The 22,182-nt window shown below is 26.5% G+C and overlaps 1 protein-coding gene and 1 long non-coding RNA gene across 4 annotated transcripts in view; one reads left to right on the plus strand and one right to left on the minus strand.

The window, feature by feature from the left end:
* Positions 1–22,182, plus strand: part of Con (leucine rich repeat protein connectin) — a 165,994-nt gene that overhangs the window by 64,756 nt on the left and 79,056 nt on the right. For all 3 annotated transcript variants that reach the window (XR_014425415.1, XM_083038957.1, XM_083038971.1), the window contains one exon: positions 12,969–13,047. The gene's annotated coding sequence lies outside the window, so the exon portion shown is untranslated. The remainder of the gene's footprint in view (positions 1–12,968; positions 13,048–22,182) is intronic.
* Positions 1–22,182, minus strand: part of LOC145936627 (uncharacterized) — a 137,088-nt gene that overhangs the window by 41,416 nt on the left and 73,490 nt on the right. The gene's annotated exons all lie outside the window — the stretch shown is intronic.

Raw genomic sequence — 22,182 nt, forward strand, 5'->3', positions numbered from 1 at the left:
AAATAAATATAATAAACTAATAATAAATTACTAAAATAAAATAATTAAAATTATTTAAATTTATAATAAATTTATAAGTTTACCAATTAATATTAAAAATAATAATATAATAAGCAAAAATGTGTACATATTTAACTATGTCAAATACATAAAAAATATTCAATTATATGTGTAACATTTAAATATATATGTAATAAATAACAAATGTCCATTTGTAAGACTGTTTTTTGTTATCACGATTAATAATTCCAATAATACACTGATAAAAAAACACCCCATTAAGTATATATTCTTGCATATTAAGAATATCTAATAAGAATATCTCTTTAGAGAATTTTCCTCTTAATAAATTAAGATTTTTTCGGCGCCTATTTTAGTGGAAGATATTATTAAGATAAATGAGATACACTGTAAAAAAATTTAGTAAATTTACACAAATAATTAGGTGTAAAAATTACATGATTAGTCTTGTAAATATAAGAAGTCATGTAATTTTACAGAAATTATGTAATTCTACAAAATTATGTAGACTTGTCTTTTATTATGTAAATATATCTTCTTTTATATGGAAACTTACGAAATAATATGATATTTTAAAGATTTTATGTAATTATCTAAATTTTTGTAATATTAGTCAATACCAACAGTAATATTCTATATATCGTGTTTAATAATAATATGTTTAATAATATATTGTGTTTAATAATATGTTTAATAATACAATTATAAAAAATATTTTTACATTGTCGTTTTATAATTTTACATACATATTGTAAATTTATTTTTACAATCAGCTTAATTACAAATGAAGAAATTAATTTTACTTGTATATACTGCAAATTTACAAACGCGTGGAAATTTACAACTATTATGTGGGTCTTAAAATTACCCACTATAATAGTTGTAATTTTACACAACATTTTTTTACAGTGTATACTTAAGATGAGAATACAATTTTTTCGATGATATACATGATTATCTTTCGTATATAAATCGCATAAAAATGTGTGTTACTTGTACATGCATGGATATTTTTTTTTATCACCTTTTCAAGATTTATTTCTCTCTTTCTATGCGGTATGTAAACTAAAAGCAATAATACAAGAATGCAAGGATACGTCCAACGCGATACGACACGTAATTGACGCGTTCACACGTAGAATCGAGGATTTTCGCAATAAGTCGGGAGTATATCGGGATCGCGCCACATTGCTAATTGGATCGCTAGGCGATTAACTCGCAGGCAAGTAAGATTCCCGGAACTGTTGATATGCCGGCAAAATTTCACGGAGACGAGAGACGACGAGGCCGGTAATTAGGTGCGATACATACTCTGTATCCAATATTTAAAGCCGAGCAACTCGTCTAGGAGGAGAATGTTATTTCCGGGACCCCTCAATTTCTTAGGTGGGTTTGACAGATCTTTTATACCGAGAAAAAGACGATGTCGCAAACTATCAATTTTTACGAGTCACGATTTTACAAGCAGCAATATTTTTGTCACAACTATTGACAGTGTTGTGCTTAGATGATTTTAAAATTAGCTAGATAAAGATGAGATAAAAATATGTAAATTCATCTTAGATAAGATGAAGATGATTTTGTTTTAAATATATCTAGATAAAAGATAAAATTATATGACGATTCATCTAGATAACTTCCAGATAATATTATTTTTAAAATCGCTTATGTAAACAGTTAAAAAATGTAAATAAATAAAAATGTAATGTAAAATAAAAAAATGGAAATTATAAAAGAGATATAAAAATATATTCATAGTTTTTTATTTATAAGTTTTTATCGTTTACTGCTCAAGTTCTACTACTTAAAATATTTTCATGTGCTATGAAACTCTAAATCAAATTATCTGAATATTATTTTAGATCATTTAGTAAAGATAACACTTTTTTTTATCTAAGATGCAGATATAGATAATACATTTTTTAATTATCTATATAAAGATAAGATAACGCCAAAATTTCATCTAGATGATCATCTATATAATTTTATTTAGATAACAGCAAACACTGACTATTGATGATACTAGATGTACATTTAAGAAAGAATATATTTATAACAATTAATACAATAATTTAGTATTGGGGCAAGAAATATTAATCTAATTCAAACCCATTTCCGATTAAATTAAAATCAGATTTGTCAGATTAAAAAATTTGAAGAAAAATCTCTATGAAAATGACCTCCTGCTAAAAATGTTGAAATCTCAAAATTATATTTAAAAAAATATTTAAACATCGATATCTCGAAAACTATGGATTGTACCTATATTGTGGTTTGCGACATTCTTCTTCTGATAAAAAATCCTATGAGAATGACCTGTCAAATTAATAAGAAATCCCAGAAATAACATTTTCTCTCTTGCCTTCGTTCTTACTTTATATTATTAAATTATTGGAAACAAAATCTTGGCATAATTGTGCTCTTTTGCCAATAAAGCTTATTTTAGATGATCTATAAATGTGTTTTAATAATAAGAAGAAAACCGTGAAAATGAAAAAAAATATTCATACATTCAAATTTGTAAGATAAATAATTCTTAAATCAGCAAGAGCGAACTTTTCGCCGCGTTACGTCGTTGACGCTGATATTGCTTCTCATATTATTTCAATCAACCATTTCCGCTTCCAATTCTCCGTGATCCGATCGGAAATGGAAATAAAGACGGCGGAAATAAAGGATGCGCGTGGATATTTGAGATCTTTTACGTTTTCCCTCCCCGATCTCTTGGAGAAGTAAAAGGGTGATAGAGAATAGTATCGACATATTCTTCTATCTATCTCTCTTTTTTCCTCTTACGGATATATTTGTACAGTCTTATTACGTAGTTATTGTAATTCAAACGTAAAAATTGGAAACTCGTAACGTGAATCATATTTGCGCTCAGACTCAATATTTCACGGATATACTACGGCATTTCACTGCAGGATATATGCGGATGTATATATGTCAACGATACGTGACTACCACTGATATATCGTCTCGCTTTTACTAAATATTAATCTACAGCTTTCTCTCTCTCCTTCTCACTGTGAGCAGCGAATCGTGAAATCTCTCTGTAAATTTTGAATGAACAACAACCTGGATGAACAACAACCTGGTTCTACTTGATTCCACTTATACAAAAATATTTTTATATTCTGATTTTATTTTAAGATTATTTAATTTGAGTATGTTAATATTTAAACTATTTTTTTAAATTATTCCTTATATATATATTTTTTTTAATTTTAATAATTTTTTTAAATGAAGTAATATAAATAAAACATTTAGTGTCAAATTTTTTAATACTTTTAATTAATTTTAATAAATTTTCTGAAAATTTGATTAGATTATATAAAATTTTACTCAATCCATGATTTTATATACTATATAGTATATATAATATTAATAATATAAATTATATTAATAATATTAATATAAATTAATATTAATATAAATAATATTAATATTAATATTAATATAAATAATATTAATATTAATATTAATATTATTTATATTAATATAAATATTATATATGTATATGTATATATATGTATATTCAATATATACACAGAGTGGGCTAAATAAAGTGTTATAAGCTGTTTTTTCCGAAACTATTGGAGATATCGACTTGAATTTTTTTTTATATTAAATGAGACAGGGGAGCTGACTATGACGTGTAAACAAATTTTTGTGGGGTGCTTTTAGGAAAACAAAGAAAGGCTCCCCTCATTTTTTCAAATGAAACGGAGGATATATATTAGTAAACTATTTCTGAATTAACAGAGTTTATATCATTCGATTAAAAACAGTTTTAGGAAACATTATTAATTCAGATTTTGTTCCTCTTACATTATTTTGAATGTTTAACTTAAGAATTTTTCTCGGTTTAATTCTAAAAGTATCTTTACTTTTATTCCGAGAGAAAGTGACGTTAAGAAGAATGATATTAAAATATTCATGTTTTAATGTAATATTAACATTAATCTTTCATTGTTTCGTGTTATCTCATTTGCATTATTATACATTATTATATATTATTATATTACTTACTTTATTTATAAGTTCATATGATTTGTAATTGTTAATATATGATTAGTATTAACGTTGCAATTTTGCAACTAAACTTAACATTTTTATTTCGAATCCTTTTAATTTTAATTTTATACCTGCTCAACTTTAGTTTATTATTCAAGAGTATTCAAACAGATATGAATATTGTATATTGTTCTGATTCTACAGCCGTTTATTTGTCTATTCTGATTGCATAGCAATTTGAAATTACAATAGCATTCATAATTAAACGACAAACTCATGTATGTTCACGTTTGAGTAGGTGATTTATTAATCACTTTTTCACGTTCACGCAAGTACGTCACTTAGATCAAAGATTCTCTTTAGCCTTTGATCGCAAAATCGCTCGTCTATGTGACCGAAAACTTGTAGAAGGATCATAAAAAAGATCAAGATCTCTCCTCGGGGTTCGACTTTTACGTTCGATAGAATTACAAGCTTCGAGTCAATTACTTATTCTGGCTTTTTCTCTTATTCTTCTCTTATTCTACTTCTTTAAAACCCCGCTGACCTTTCCTTGTCATAAAAGAATAATGTTGATATGATACTAATGTTTTGATACGAAATGGTCGATTGTGCGCAAATTAAAAAAATATATTTGAGAAATATATCTTTTAAAAACATTGATTGTAAAATAAAAAGGAAGAAATTTATTGAAAAAGAAAGAAAGTTGTTATTTAACATATTTGTTAATAATATGCATATTTTATATAAATAGATTGTATTATTAATGTTAATTATAGTATTTACTTCCTATTAACATTTTATTATTAAAGCTAATAAAAATTGTTTGATTATAATTATTTTGAAAAGTTTATTTATTAACAATAAGATAAAAATATATATAAAATAATAGCAAGTTCTAAAAATGATAAGACAAACAAATTTTTTTAAGAGAAAACAAAGGAGATCTCTAAGTAGAAAACGAGTGTCAAAAATTTATACGTCATTGTTTTACTCTTTTGTTTTTAACGGAGTGAGTTTGCAAGAAAAATCTACGACAATTTTTTTTTTAATCTCTGAGAGAGAAAATTAAACTATGAGATACACAATTTAGAATGATCAAAACATTCTTCGTGATAGTAGGGAAATTTAAAATCTCCCACGAGGACAGAAAAATGTAAAATCAGTCGAGCCCATAAATTAGTTTTTGCGTGTGTGTAGATCAACGTAAGTAACGCGCTGGAAAAATCTAATTAATGGATAATGCGGCTATATAGTACTCGTTTTTCTCTCTCTCTCGCCTCACTTTGCTCCGCCATATTCTTCATAAAAATACATCGATATATGAAGTGCCTTACGTTGCAGAATAATCCGCGCACAATAGACTTCTAATATCATTAGCGGCTCGTTTAAGCAATATTGAGATTGTTAAGTTGATAATAAATCAACTGGATAATTTCAAACATGGATTTTTAAAAACGAAAAAATATATCTTGTAAGTTTTATATCAATGTATATATTATGCATAATTTTTTAGTGCTAACAGTTTCTTTCATCATAATTTTTATAAGAAAGACAGATGTTTAAACAATAAAAAACAACGCTTCCTTGTACAATACATATTTTGTTTTCAGTGTGTATTATATTGATTTATTCATTAAAATTCTCATAACATTGACAAGAAACGTAAAGATTTATCACTGACAAGTCATTTAATGGATATTTAACAACGAGGAGACTCACATATTATGCGTTGGTAGATTCTCATTTTTGTCGTTTCTTTTCGCTGGGAAATTCATTATTATTAAAATTTATAGAACAGACCGCATCAGTTATCCTTGGTTTACCGAATTTTTTGAAAAATATTCCACACCGCGCTGTGTCAAAGCAGCTTTGCACATTTTGCGGTTACATTGCATGTGTGTACGTGTTATATGAATGCATCATATCGGTGTTATGCATACAAATTGAGGTCAAAATTTCAGAGACCAAAATATCAAATCCAATCTGTGGTAAGACAAGATGAAAAATAATCGCGGTTACGCGATTTTTTTCATATCAAGGCAACAAGGTTTTTAATATTAAAGCTGATATCGCGAGATTTGTGAGCGATATAAAAATGCGAGACTTTCAATATAATGTTTGCTTTTTTATATCGAAATAAATTTTAAATATTTTATCCTATTACATTTTATGCGTTAACGAACAGAAATTTAATTAGTAATTTTTTTTATAACGAGAAAAGGCTTTAAAAGATGAATGAAAAAGAAGTCTTATAAATAATTTTGATTAATATTAATTTTTATATACAATTATTATTTTTATTTCAAAATTATTATTTACAATGCTAATATTTATATCAATATTATTAACAATTATTATTAAAAAAAAATAAATAATATGATATGTGTAGTTCAACGTTATTTATATATGTGATGTAATTTTATATCTTTTATTATTCTTATTTTGATAATTATTTACATTTATTTTAATCTTAACATCTGTAGAAGAGAAGGTATTGATTAACATCTGCTTTTGGTCGAAACGTAGGAAGAATTGATAATCTTTACATGTTTTTTAAAAAACATACTTTATGAGTTTTTCCTACAATTAAGTATCTTGTTGACTGGCGGATGATAAATTACTGTGTAACAATTAACGTTGCTGGTAATTACGCGAGCAGATAATTACCAAAAGTCTAACTATCCTATGTCGATAGCTTGTCTCAGCAGATCTCTTGCAGAATAAAACACGAAAAGTTTCAACATTGTGTCCATAACTCACTTTTTCTATCGTTTCCATGTTTATGAGTGGAAAAAGCTCTTTCAGAATGAATGGCGGAAAGTGCAAACATTTTCCGCGATGAATATTTCAATTAGTTAAATTTGTCTTCGATGAATATTTTCAAAACTTCTGATCTTTTTCGCGCATTAAGTGCTATCTTTTAATTTTATTAAAATTAAATTAATTAATAATAAAGCAAAAAATGTTAAAATTTATTAAAATTAGTTAAAATCAAAGTTTTAGTTACACAATAATAAATTAATTAATCACGGCTTATTAATTAAAATATAAATTCATTATAAAATGTAAAGCTCTCAATTATATAGAAACTTCTCCAGGAAATTGATTGAAGTGATATATGTATTATATATACATTGATATACGATAATTTTGAAAATTAAATCTACAAATCAATTCTGACAGAATTATTCTGATAGAAAGAGTGAAAAATATATATAGATAAAATATAAAGAGAGACATAATAAGAAAATAGAAAAAAATATATAAATAATTTGAAAGTATATCATATATGCATAACTGTATAATACAGATATGTTAAATTTTTGAGGAAATGAAAGATATAGACTTATTTTTGTATCCTAAATGAAAAGAGTTCTCTCTCTTTTTCTTTTTTCATCTATATATTTATTTTCTTTTTATTTCACGCTTAGTTATCTTATTACGAAATTTTAGATACAAGATAGACTTTCATGGACATTGTTTTTTAATGGAAATTAAGATATCCTTTTACATCGTATATTTAAATTTTAAAAATATATAACGTGTATATAAAATTATTTCTTGTGATCTTATATTTTCTCATCTTATTTATCCACTTTAATTTTGACATAAACAGTCAAACAAAAGTATCTTATATATTAAGAATTTATATAGTTTCCAGCAATTGAGACAGGTAGATCTATGATATAATCTTAATGTAATGTATTATATATGTATAATTTAAAAACATATTCAGAAAATTATAGATATGTAAATTATTTATAAATAGTTTAATAAGGCATGCGCATAATCGTATGAGATTTCAGTAACCAATATTTTCGGATAATTTAATTTTCGATTAAATCTATCCGATAACTGATAAAATTGAGATAATAAAAAATAATTTAATTCTCCGAACTTATCGATTATCCGAAAACGAATTGAATTCGACGTAGAACCAACTCAATTTCAATTTTACTAATATTCATATATTTTTATGTATAATACAGAAAGAGTCGTCCAACTTAAATTCTTCGTAACCTTATCTTAAATGATTCGTAAACTATTCATTGGATGAAAAAAATGTAATTTTTTATAACATAGGATATACTATTTTTAAATTCGCATATCTGTAGAAAAAGCGAAAAGATATATAAACATCTGCGTAAGTATCACTGCGAGAATTTGAAATACTTCTCAGTATGTTCCCTTTTGAAATAATAAATTACTTTATAAGATATTTATCATAAGAAAGTTTGTTAAAACTTCGCCACAGTAAAACGAAGGCGCGCAAAGAAAACAGTAAGCATAGAGAAAAAATTATGATTAAGAATTCATTTTTGTGTGTGTGTGTTTCTTTTCTTATTAAATTGGTTTAACTTTTATCGTGAGGAAATGTATGGTAACTTTGGGAAAGATTGGATGATATAATTGGACTAAATAGTTCAATATAAAAATGTTTTTTAATAATAAAATGTTTTAATTTATACAATTCATTTATATTAATTATATAAATAATTTATATAATTACATTAATTATATAAATAATCTATATCATTATATTAATTATATAAATAATGTATATAATTATATTAATTATATAAATACAATAATTTATATAATTATATTAATTATATAAATTAATTATACATATAATATAATTTATATAATTTATATAAAATTGTCAAAATGTTGAAGGATAAATATTGATTTTTATTATTGAAAATTTATGTAAGTTGTTCTTTTCATATAACTTTATACACATTTATAAATTTGTTTTATTTAATCACAGATAAAATTGTTTATATATCTTTTCGCTTTTATTATATATATACATATAGGTATATATATCGCGTGCTTAATTCTGTTACATTAAGTTTCTAAATTATTATGCAATTATTGTTATGGATTGCTGTGTTCTTATTTTATAACTTTTTAATAGGCCTGCAAGTTTTAGAATAGTTTAAAAGTCATTTTATTGTTGAAAAATCGTCTTAATGTTACGTTTAATGAAACTGATTTTGAATTAGTGGTTTTTAGTTAAATAATATGCATTGCCATCTATTTGCCATTAATTTATTCTCGTATTGAAATACACGCAAAATGTGTCGACGACGACGATTGTGACATCGTCCGCGTTTTTAGTCCAGTTGTCGGAATTGTCGTGCTTTTATTAACGCGACGCGTTAATTACAAGAACAAGGCTGCGCGTGAGAGAATTTTTTTTTTCGTTTAATTCACACTATCTAGCTTCAGCTCGTGTTACAGATTCCATGTAGACTCGTCTTCTTCCCTGAAATATTGCCCCAGATAAAACGTAATATCGCTAAAGCATCACGATTCATCAATCTGTATCCAACTGTACGAAAAATTATAGATACTAATACATCATTTCATATTTTCCATTCTGTGTAAAGCGTAAAATTCGTTTAGCCATAGAAATAAGAAGCGCACACAGAGAGAAAAAGAATGTATGGGGGGATAGAGAAACTCTCTCTTCTCTCGCGTTTACTACGTTGCGAGCATTCTTATAAATCGCGCGAAAGCGCGGTTTCCTTTCACGCGAGTAAAGAAAAAAAGAAAGAAAGAAAGAAAGAAAGACCGCAAGAAAATCTCGCCCCCTTCTTTCTCGCGGATTTTTCGCGCGGAGGGTCGGAGGTGGAGAGATTCGCGGTTCGATGGGCTGAATCATCCACTTTGCAACTAGCGAACTCTTGCAGAACGCCGGTAATGTTTGAACAGAGTCCGCGAACTGACGAGGGGAAAGTTGGACGCGCGTCGTCGCTAAAATAAAAACCCGCCTCTCTCTTCATCCTTCTCTCTTGCCCACATCTTTTATTACTGGTAACTTGAACGTATTATCCTGCGACCTCCATGGCGGAAGGAATTTGCGGAACGAAAAACTAAGAGAGTCGTAGAAACTCGCGAGGGCGATATCGTCCTTCGATTCTCGCGCGATTCTGCGAATGTAATTGTTTAATTCGTCGTGCTTTTTCGTGGAAATGTTTGGAAGAATTAAAGTTGAAGTTAATCAGGTATGTCGTGAAGGAACGAGATGATCTACATCAATCTTCTCAAATCCTTTTGGGGTGACGAAATATAATAAACTTTGAACGAGAGATGATATAAATTTAATGACTAAAATCAAATTCGAAAATGAAATTATCGAAATGTATGATAAAGAGCTATTATATCTAATTATTATTAATTTAAAAAAAATTTTTTTTTAAATATATATTATATATTAAAAAAATAAAAATAAAATTAATAATGTATTATATTTTTTCGTATATTTGATATATTTCAAATAAGATTTAATTCAAGTTTTTTTTAATTAAAAGTCAAACAATACTTTAGAATTTTAGAAGATTCATGAATATTCTCTTAAATCCTTCGAGTGACGTTACAAATTTTGAATGACATAATATAAATTAACAACTAAAATCAAATTCGAAAATGAAATTAGAATGCACAATAAAGCTATTATGGCTAAAGCTATTAATTTTATTTTTATTTTTTTAATATATAATATATATTTTTTAAAAATTTAATAATAATTAGATATAATAGCTTTAGCCATAATAGCTCTTTATCATATACATTTCAATAATTTCATTTTTGAATTTGATTTTAGCTGTAATATAGAGAAAACTATATATATTTAATTATTATTAAATTTTTTTAAATATATTCCAAAAATTAGATATATTCAAATAAGATAGAAATAAAATTTAAGTTTCTCTTAATTCTTTTCTTATTCTTTATTAAACTAATTTAGAAGATTCGAATATTTTCTCAAATCCTTCGAGTGACGGAACATTACAAATTTTGAATGAGATGATATAAACTTAATAACTAAAATCATTTGAAAATGAAATTATTGGAATATACGATAAAGTTATTATGACTAAAGTTATATTATGAGATAATATATCTAATTATTATTAAATTTTTTTAAATATAGTTTATATAGTAAAATATAATTTTTAAAAATATTATACAAAATATTCCAAAAACAAGATACATTATATTCAAATAAGATAGAAATAAAATAAAATTTTATTTTTATCTTTATTAAAGTCAAACAATAATTTAAAAGATATTTTTGTGATTCAACTATGATTACAAACATTCAAGATAATTTTAATGTTTTATAAATTTTTACATTGTATGGATATATATTTAGGAAATAATTAAATATATATTCATGTGTGTGTGTGTGTGTGTGTCGCGTGCATTTTTATTTTATATATTATCTCTGGATATGTGAATTAGTTTTAAAGATTAGCTTATTATTAAATTGCGACGGATTTTTCTGTTGGTAAAAGTAGCTCGTCTATTTTAGATTTATTTTGTTGCCAAAGCGAATAAAAATGGTTCCGCCCGTGGAATCCTTTCGTTGATGACGTTCTGATGTCTTTGATCAACGCGAATCTTTGCTGTCTTTTTTATTTTTCCTCTTTCTATCTTTGCTTTCGGAGTTTTGAGACGCATCAACCAGCAGTTGAAATGTCAAGGAGCTTCTTAAGTCTAAAATCTACTTTTACTATCTTGGTTGTACTTTATTTAAATAAAAAAGCATTTTTTATTTAAATAGCAATTTAAATAAATAAGCATTTTTTATTTAAATAGCAATTTAAATAAATAAGCATTTTTAAAGATTAATAATTAAATATTAAAACGATCTATATATATGAGCAAAGAACGCGTTATAATCTAAAAATATTTTAGGAAGAAAAAATTAGGAATTGTGAATAATTTATAGAAGATTATTTGAAATAACAGGCTAAATATTGGTTTATTTTCTACATTTTATATGTCTCAAAAGATAGATTCACTGAATATATAAAGAAATAGAGAGCGAGAAAGAGATAGATATATAGATAAATATAGAAAAAAATAATTGATTAATTGATTGAATTTTATTAGCTTTTCAGCTATTTGTAACACAAATTTAATTTACATTAATTACAATATTAATTACAATACATTAATTACATTAATTACAATATTACTCTTTTAATATTCGCTTAAACGACTTTTTTCACATCTGAGCTGCTAAGGCATTATACATTTTTATTCCTTCCTAAAAAAAAAAAAAAAAAACCGTATTCTTTTGTGCACTCATTATTCTCACGAAATTATATTGCAATGTCCTCGCGGTCTGTCGTGTTTGTCTTTTACTCACATTTTCTACTATTTGCAACTCCTATTTTTTAATTTTACTCCGGTAATACGTTCTCTTTAAAATCCTAAAAATTAATATAAATACCTTATAATACATATAGTCTCTGTGTTTTATGGACATAAACTGCGCTTATGTAGCATATGCTCCACACCTATTACATTGTAATATGACTCTCATGGCTCGATTTTGCGCTATTTGCAATTTACTCACCTATGTTTCTCCCGTATCAACTAACAGCGTTGCACGATACTTAAAATAAGGTGCTATAATTGTCTTATACAATATTTATATTTAGTCTTTATATATTATTTTGTCTGTCATATAATTTTGTGTCTTATATATATATTTAATTTTTATATATTATTTAATTTTTGTATATTTTTTCTCATATATTTTATCTTATATTATAATTGTCTTATACATTTAGTATACTTATATATAATATATAATTATTATAAAATTAAAATTAAACATATCTATTCTATTTAAACAAAAAGTAAAAGAAAAATATCGATTATGTCATTTTACAAGGAGGGGAAGGGGGAGGGGATGAATCAATGACGTAACACGAGCCTCTGCTTCCGGTCCGAATTAATTAATTTCTGCGTATTAGTCGAATGACTCACTCCAGGACGCTCCTGGATATTTCTCCCTTACGTAACTTATCGGCAGATTAATGGCCAAATTAATTACGGAAAAAAATTATAGAGGACAGAAAGCGCGATTTTTTTTTAACTTTGTTCTGCGTTTCTTCTTTCAGATTGGATGCAGTTGACTGATCGGAAGGAGAACGAAATTTCCAAGATATTGGGCTACGTGCAGAAAAGTAAAGCTTAACGGTGAGTACAGAAATATTTGTTTTAAAGCGAGAGTTATGAAACGAAAGGAAATATTATGTATTATAGAGATGGCCGAGAATTACAAGTATATATACATATGTATAAGAAAGAGAAGAAATTTAATATTTTTTAAATAATTTATTTTTGCGACGAAGTTTTTCTCTGCTATATATTTTTAAAAATTGATTGGAAAATTACTCTCACTTTTACGAGAATTGTTAGAGAATTACATAAAATATATTTACATAAAGTTTAAATAAATTGTTGCGCAAGTATTTTGCGATTAATTTTATCTGCCCGTAGGTTTTGGCTTTTTAAATATTTATAGGATGCGAACGGTTGTAGGCACATACGGATAGAAAATAAAGCTTGGAATTAAATTAAATAAAACTCGCCGCGCGCTAAATATGTAGACTTTCGCATGAAAATTCTTTCCGCTTTAATTCAACTTGGACAAAAACTGATATTTAAAGCCGATGGAGTATTTAATCTATTTTAAATATGACATAATAATATATACATATATGTAAAATTATTTACTATTGAAATAATTATTAAGTAGACTAATATTTTAAATATTAAATAAAAATAATAATTACTAATTTAATAATAAATAATAAATATTAATTCTTAGAATAAAAAATTAATTAAAAATTATCTAAAGAATGAAAAATTAACAGTACAGATCCTACTATAATTTGATTCACTTGCATCGTAAGCGATACATATTTTACAGCATTTAACGAAGTATCGCACGCGGATGTTGTATGTTAGATGTTTACACGCAAGGACTTAAGGCGATAGACTGAGAGAGAGAAGCTGTTTGTTCAATTAATATAATCTTGTGCCATATCTCGGCAACTGCTGAAATATACATATACCTAAATCCTTCTTGTTAAGTATTAATAATTTTACTGGCATTCATTATAAGGCAGTATCACCACCGTTTTCTTGAATCAAATTTAAATTTTATACTATAAGAGTTTATTATGATTTATTATATATATTATATATACATATATACATATATATAATATTTTTTGTGCATCAAATCATAATAAAATCTTATAGTATAAAATTATTATATATTACCTATATGTGTTAATAATTATTAATATATATATATATATATATATATATATATATATATATATATATAGGGGGTGTTTTCATATAAATATATTATACTATCTTTTCCTGGAGAATACACTTCTCCAAAAGGAGAGGTAAAAATTAGGTTTTTTTTTATCAAATTTTTTGGACAAATTAAAAAAATAAAATGGTAGATATTTTCCACTATTAATAAAAAGAATATTTATTAATATTTTTTAATTTTCTCGTATCGTTATAAGGGGATGAAACTAACAACCCCTATTCAATTTTTTATTAGAACTTTTTAACCGATCGGAATGTGATCATCTAAAAATATCCACTAGAAAGCTTAATTCTTTAGGAAATTTTATTTTATATTTTTTTTTGTAAAATCAAGTTTTCAAGAAAAAAAAAATAAAAATTTAATTTTTATCTTCTCCCTTGAAGAAATGTTATTCCTCAGGGAAGGATAGAGTATATATTTATATAAAAAAATCCCCCTTAATTTTCGACAAAGAATCATCTTTTAAAAATTTTTGCACTTATTTAGATATACTCTGTATATAGTTATACATATATGTTATAGAATGATACATATAACGCTCCATTTTATTTTTGATGTTTAAAAATTAAACAAAAAAATAATTTTTTTAAAAATGTTACAAATAAAAATTACTTGGTTTAAAGAGGATATAAAATACTATGACTTTAATTTGATCTTATGTGAGATTTGACCTTGCCTCACATTACAGATTTTTATATTACAGGTTTTTGTTTGATACTAACAAAATTATCATTTCGATCAAATATCATCTCGTTCCCTCTTTCCCTCTCTCTCTCTCTCTCTCTCTCTCTCTCTCTCTCTCTCTCTCTCTCTCTCTCTCTCTCTCTCTCTTTGTGTTATTTCTTATCAGCTTAGGTATATCAATTAATTAAAAAGATGAATATAATATATTATACTTTTATCACTGTTGCTATTAATATTTGAATTCCAAAAATTGATTATTTGTAGATCAACGTGAATATAATATCACAAATTATCTTTTTTTAAATTTATATAAGGCTTTTGCAATTTTGATATTCTCATTGAAGCATTATTTCAAACCAAGTACCATGGTTAATTATTCTTGAAACGAAATAATCGACACTTGCATGTGCGTGCATGTGCAGAGCCTATATGAAACTGCACTGCGTACCTATTTAATTTAACCGTCCATTAGCAATCATCGAGAGTATCTTCCGATATTCTTTGATGTTACATTACTGGGTTGAATTCAATCAGCTGCGAGTAATCTGGCAGAAATACCGTAGAAAAGGTGTCACCAATCGCGGTTTCGACGGAAATGAAAGGTCCGCTCTGAGTGCACATCGCCCTCACCTATGCTTTGTCGTCGCGGATAAGAAAATGAAGTGGATATCGGCCAGGTGTGTGGTCGATTTAAAAGTCTTCTCTAACTGCCGAAGCGAATCCCGTGAATGTATATGTATATGTCATTGACATCGCAAAATTCGATTAAAAATTCTTCAATTTCTAATCATAACTCTGACCCTATGCAAATTATTTAAGAAAATTACTTAAATCTTGGAATAGGATATTTTTACGAGACTAAATTATGTATTCTCCCACATGAGATTTTCCTTTATAAATATTAAAACAAGTTAATATTAACGCATTTATAACTTTTTAAATCATTTTTGGTTCCGTTAAATAATTATTTTTGAAAATATCTTCTACAATACATACATGTATGTATTTAGCGAGTATTAAGAGTTACTAAATGAATCTGTTATTATTTATGACTTCCTTTTAAAAATAATTTTGGAAAGTATAACTAATAAATGTTAAAATTAATTTTTAATGTCTGCTATGACGAAAAACAAAAGAGAAAAAGTTGCCGAGAGACTAATATAAAATATTAATAAATTGGAAAAGTTTTTGAATGTAACAGCTTCGCGTGTCTCAGAATAGTGTTTCAAGATGTTGCAGCGGTTGGTGTCAGTGTAATAATCATTAGCTGTAATAGCCATTTAAATTTAAATAATTTATGATCATGGAAAAAACCAGATAATATACCGCAGCTCATTTCTAAAATTATTCAATAATAGCCTTGCGATGCAAGAACACGTTGTTGCCCTCAGTGTGATAAATAATATATCACATTTGATTAATGAACTGAATTACTTGTTATGTAAATATATACTATTATGTAAATTTATTAATGTTTAGAATCGCACACACATTAAATATTCTTTGATTTATTTTGAATTTAATATATTCCTTTTCTTAAAATAATATCTTGATAATTTTTAATTATCTTCAAGCGAACTTTATTTTGATTATAAAATTTATGACCTTTTGGATTGAAAGCATCCTATATTAAGAATGATATTTTATTAATCATATAATATATATATGATTTATTTTTATAGCTTTATTTTTATATTTAGTGCTTTCAATGTTTGGTTTTATTATTATATTACTTTCATTATTTATAGTATTTTTATATATTTATTATTTATTATTCAGTCTTTTATACGTTTATTATGGTTTTTATTAGTTATTTATTTATTTAATTTATTAGTTATTTATTTAATTTATTGAAGTAAAACTTAAAATTTATATATTATATATATATACAATATATACATAAATTATTAGATAAATCTTACAATATTCTAGTTTGATAAATCATAGGGACTTAAAATTGATATAATTTAAAAATATTGTAATGTATTTCTTTAGAAGGCGATTCTAAAAGGTTGATTTATTCAAATGAAGTATATTTATTGTAACGGAAACTATATTTTAAAATATTGGAAATAAATAACATTATATTGCCAGATTTATTTAGTGATACATATATTATACATATACATGTATATGTATTTAAATAATTATTCAATAATAGTTGAATGTACATTTGGGCATTGAATAATTATATAATTATTTTAGTTTACTGCACAGCATGAAGGTGTATCTCACGTTCTGTTTTATATGCTTTCGCTATAAAAGTACTTGACCATTAACAGTTCACCAGTAGATAATAGCGGAAAAATGATAGTCGGCCATTAGCTTTCAGTACCGCCATCAGTTAGGCGCTAACGATCATGATAGTGGTTATAATAGAGACGAAGAATAAAGGTCGACGTCAGGGATCATTCAATGTCATTAATAGGTATTATGCGCGCTTTGCAAATATATAATCGTCCGCCATTTAATTCATGGTTTATTCATATATATACAAATGTGCTGACAGCTTTCTCTAATATATGTAAAAGTATTTGTGATATTAAAAAATGTTTTACACAAAAATTGCATGATAAAAATACCTTAACCACATTAATAAAAAAAAAAGGAAAATTTTTTCAGATTCTAAAAAAAATTGTTTTCAAAACATTTTTTTTTTTTTTAATATTAATGTAATTAAGTACAGATATTTTTACCATAAAACTCTCGTATAAACCATTTTTTTGATATCTCGAATATTTTTCGAGATAAATCGAGAAAAGCAAATAGCTGTTCTACATATGAGGGGTGACTTCACTCCTTAGAATTATGTTTGGGCTGCAATTAAAAAATTTCTAAATAACACACAAAATAGCTCTCTTTACTGAAACTTATAATTTATATAAAAGATAAGATTTATACGCGGCGAAGCGATTCCTTTAAGATAACCGCTCGAGTAGGCAAATAATCGGACGCATTCGAGATGTAATAAGCGACCAGCCACAGATGTTATCCCTCGCTGAAATGGCGGTCTGGAATACTAAGACAATAGATAACCAATCTGGTCGGGATTCAACGTTTGTTTGGATACATTCCAGATTGTAAGCTGGAACAACAAGCAAAATCTTGTCTGTATCATTTTGATTCGCAAAAACAGGCCGACTCGTAGCCAATCTTGTTATCAATGATAAAATATATTTCGCGCGAATAACAAATATAATATGCAAATATGAGATGATTTCGAATACATATTCAACCTCACAGATTTTTAAATTTATTCATAAATATTGCATTCTTACATATGAAATGTATTCTATAAAAGTATTTAACAGTATATTATATATAATCTCATAAAACCCTGTGTTAAATGTTTTTTATAATCAAATTAAATTTTAAATCAATATTTAAAATTTTCATCAAATTTTATAGTAGATTTGTGCAAATATATAAAATTTCTAATTTTAATTTTAGATACAACAATATAAAGTAATCTATATTTATATATAAATATTATATATAAATTTTGTATATAATAATATATAATATAATATTTATATATTATATATATATATATATATATAATAATATAATAATATAATAATGATATACGGAGTGTTTGGTAATATAATCGTCTCAACCATCGTGTGCAGGTAAAGCGGATTAAATCGAGTAAGAAAGTCCTGCACCGTTTTGCGATCTTTGCAATAATTAATAAGAATTTAATTAAAAAAGATCGGCTAATCCGTGCGCGAGTACAAGAACACGAGAAGGAACATCCCAAAGTTACACGATGCACGCGCACGCGCATATATGTATATATATATATATATATATATATATATATATATATATGTATATATGAATATGATATTTGTTTTTTCTGGAAATTGCTAAAAATTCTTATAAACATTCTTATTTCCTTATTTACAATAATAATTTACAATTTAAAGATATTTTTGAAACGTCAAAGTTGTTCACACCTTAAGAAACTATCCTTGTTATTTTACCACTGGGGATTCATTATCGGCATTGCATAAATATTCTACGGAGCCGATCGATGCGTTCGGCGAGAAGCCATTGTCCTATCCCTCGCTTCTATCTCTGCTCGGTGAAATATTTGCCGATGCATACCGAGCATGATTTAAAACGGCAATTTCGCGATAGTAACCGCAATTAATAATGGCGCCGGTCGTTATATACACTTCTTCCGGTGTGCGCCGGATCGATCGACAATGGATTATTATCGATTGATATCTTTGGTCCATTGTTAGCCGGCCACCGGCTGGTTTGTCAAGGAACTCATCCTCCCGATTGATCGGCGGAATCGGATCGGATATACTTCCAATATGATTGCGCCGGGGCAAATTGCTTCATCGCAGTTGCTATCGTTAAGGCAAAGTCGATTATGAGAGCAAATGTTCGAAAAATATCGTTGCAAAAATTACATGATTTTTAAAAAAATTGTTAAGAAAATAGCAGCTATATAAAAAAAAATTGAACAATCTTGAAATCCTCTTCTCAAGCCGATCCTTTTCCATTAAATATAATGACAATACGGAAACAAATTTCATTCTTAAAACTAAACATCTTAAAACTAAGTATCTTAAAGTCTCAAAAATAAGGGACATATTCTGAGTTACTCTCTCTCTCTCTTTTTCTTTCTCTTTCTTACAACTCTCAACCGAAACGGTAATTTTGTATGGAAGAACGTCAAGAATTTTGGCTCGGCCGGTCGGCAACAGAATCTCTTCCAACTTTATGTCCAATTCGGCAAGGAAAAGCTTCGCTTCTCGCTAACAAAGCAAACTTTTCTCTAGAGTGGGGAAGAAAATGCAGTACATTTTGTATTCGCGGATTTTACAGGCTGTTATATCTCGAGATATGTCGTGCACTTTGCTCTTTTCTGGTCTTTCTTATATGTAAGTAATGAGCGAGTTATGAAATATCCACCAAGGCTGGATTACGGATGAGTTTACAGTTCAATATATTGTGTTTAATCACAAAGAAATATATTATAATTTATTATAACTTACAACAATTTAAATCACAAAAATATATTATAATTTATAGTAATTCATGGATATTTATAACTTATTATAATTTTAATTTTTACAGCAATTTTTTTCATCAATTGAAAGTTTTAATAAAATATATAATGTTGAGCGAAATAAATATTTTCTAACACAGCTACAATAACTACATGGTACATTTTATCTTGAAATAGTCTTTTTTCCAATTATATAACTTTAAATTGTATTAGAGCAAATTGGATTCGTATTTAGCCTCAAAAAATTATGAAGTTTTTTTTATATTGACTTATATTATTTTTAATATAAATAATAGAAAGAAAGCTAATATAAGAGCCAAACGCGCGAATTAGAAAACTTCCTAATTAATTTTAGATACTATATTTTAGTTGAAAATTAAATGTTTTGGTCCCATTTTAGGTCGTCTTCAGTAGCTGCACAAATAAAAAATAATCAAACATGAAAAAAAGATGAAAAAAAGTTTACAAGAAAAGTGGACCTCTATAAAGTCAAATTAATACATATTTAAAAGTAGACGAAATAAAAAAATAACAGTATGTCTCATATGATTATAAATACATGAGATCCCTGAATCCTCTGCAAATTCCCGTTAGAGAGGCTTCCCATCGATTCCATCAATCCAACCCTATATGTTATTAGATAGTAAGAAATAATTGTTGATAAAAGTTAATCCAATTTATAGTAAAGCAGAGGCAACTCATTTTTAAATTAAAAATTTTATTAACAAAAAAACATGTTTTTGTCTCTTATCCATTTATACTCTCTTACACTTTAAAGATTAATATGCTTTAAGCTTCATCTTCTTAATTCCAGAGGTTAATCTAAAGAGTAATATTAATCTTTTTTAGACAATAGATTTAAAAATCTAAAAACATTTAGTAATTTCTTTTATTAGACATACATTTTTTTTATTAAACATTTTAGATATTTTTTCTGGACTTGTATACACATAGGTATATGGTTTCAATATATTTAACTACTGAAATATCTTTTTCTCTTGTGTATATATATATATATATATATATATATATATATATATATGTAATTCACAAGTCAAATATTTAACTTTTGGTGTATTCTACAAGTTTATGCCACGCGTATAAATTCGTGCAGCAAAGCGTAAAACTCCGTGTCCGATTTCGGAATTATACTACCCAGCGGCGCGCACACCCTACGCATAATCTAATATTTATACAATTAAGCCTCGATGGCAGTGGGCGAATGGCAGGACGAAAAGGGACGCCTCAACAAAACCTCGTTAGGCCGATCGGAGCGTGAAACCGTCGGCGGTGGTTTCAACCCTCTAAAATGGCCCCTTCCGTCAAAGATGGCGAGCTAATGCACCAGAGGTTGGCGTCTGGCTAATTTTTGCGAAAATTACACGAGAGGCAGTCTGACGATCTGTCATATCGTAGGCGGTGCTGGGACAAGTCATATTATGTTTAGGATGCCGCTTAAGTGCAATGCGCTTTTCCGTATATTGACTTTGATCTTTGTATTGTAATGACATATGCGAAGATTGAATTTATAATTTTTTAAAATTTATTAATATTTTTTAATTTTATTTTTTTATTATATTTTTACTAATTTTAGTTAATTAATATATAAGTATAAATAAGAATCTAGCTTTTCTTCTTTTCGTAAAAAAAGTTTAATGGAGTTTGCAAATACGAAGAAATTTAGATTAGAGAAGTTTTTTTACTTTAATAGCATAATTTATATTCAGAGTGTCCTATTTTGTAAAATAAGCTTAAATAATTAAGAAACGTGGTGTTTTACAAAATAATGTCTCGAACAAAAATTGTTTGGTTTTGAAGGGGGAAAAAAGATTGATAATCTCGAGTTTTAATTAAGGTCACTTTTTTCAAGATTATTTGAAGGTCAACCTAGTTTTTTAAAATTAAAATATTGCGAGGAATCTCAATTTATATATAAAAATTATAGTGGTTCCATTTAAAAAACTAGGTTGACCTTCAAATGACCTTGGTCAAAATTCAAGATTATCAACTTTCTTTTCCTATCAAAATTAAACAGCTTTTGTTCGAATGTATTTTAAAACTCAATGTTTTTTGGGGGGGATAGAAGAGAGATGATATACTTCTCATGAATTTAATTTATTTCAAGATTATTTAAAGATCAACCTAGTTTTTTAAAATTAAAATATTTTTTAAAATATTGCGAGGAATCTCAATTTATATATAAAAATTATGGTGGTTCCATTTAAAAAACTAAGTTGACCTTCAAATAACCTTGAAAAATGACCTTGGT

Source organism: Prenolepis imparis, unplaced genomic scaffold (assembly GCF_030444845.1).
Source record: "Prenolepis imparis isolate NDT839.2.m4 unplaced genomic scaffold, iyPreImpa1.0 SCAF_1, whole genome shotgun sequence".
Taxonomy (NCBI): domain Eukaryota; kingdom Metazoa; phylum Arthropoda; class Insecta; order Hymenoptera; family Formicidae; genus Prenolepis; species Prenolepis imparis.